Below are 528 nucleotides of genomic sequence, written 5' to 3'. Positions count from 1 at the left end.
TGGTGGTGGTGGTGGTGGTGGTGGTGGTGGTGGTGGCTGTGGCGGAGGTGGTGGCGACGGTGGTGGTGGCAGCGGTAGCGGCGATAGTAATGGCGATCATGACAGCAGCGACTCTATCTATATGCTTGCATTTCTTGCGTGCATATACGTTTCCTTCTACTGCAGCTCCTCTATCTTTTCTTCCTCCTTTTTTAATTTTTCTCTTTTCTCATCATTCTCTTTCTTCTTATCGTCATTCTATTTCCTATACTATTTATTATACTATTTACATTTGTCTTTTTACATTCGCATATTCTCCATGTTCCATTTTGTCTAGGAAATATATATAACAATCTAGCTGCCCCTTCCTGTATAGCTGTTCTTATTTCTTTTTGTTTTTGTATTCTGCGCACAAAAATTTACAGTAGAAAATTTTCTAATTTCATCGATTGTATGTACGAAAAAAATTTGGTAACGGTGCTTGTTCTACATATCTATATACAGACAATGTGAGGAGAAATACTAAATTTACAATAATCTAACTTTGAT

The sequence above is a fragment of the Atta colombica genome, unplaced genomic scaffold, assembly GCF_001594045.1.
Source record: "Atta colombica isolate Treedump-2 unplaced genomic scaffold, Acol1.0 scaffold250, whole genome shotgun sequence".
NCBI lineage: Eukaryota > Metazoa > Arthropoda > Insecta > Hymenoptera > Formicidae > Atta > Atta colombica.
Note: the sequence above shows the minus strand (reverse complement) of the source record.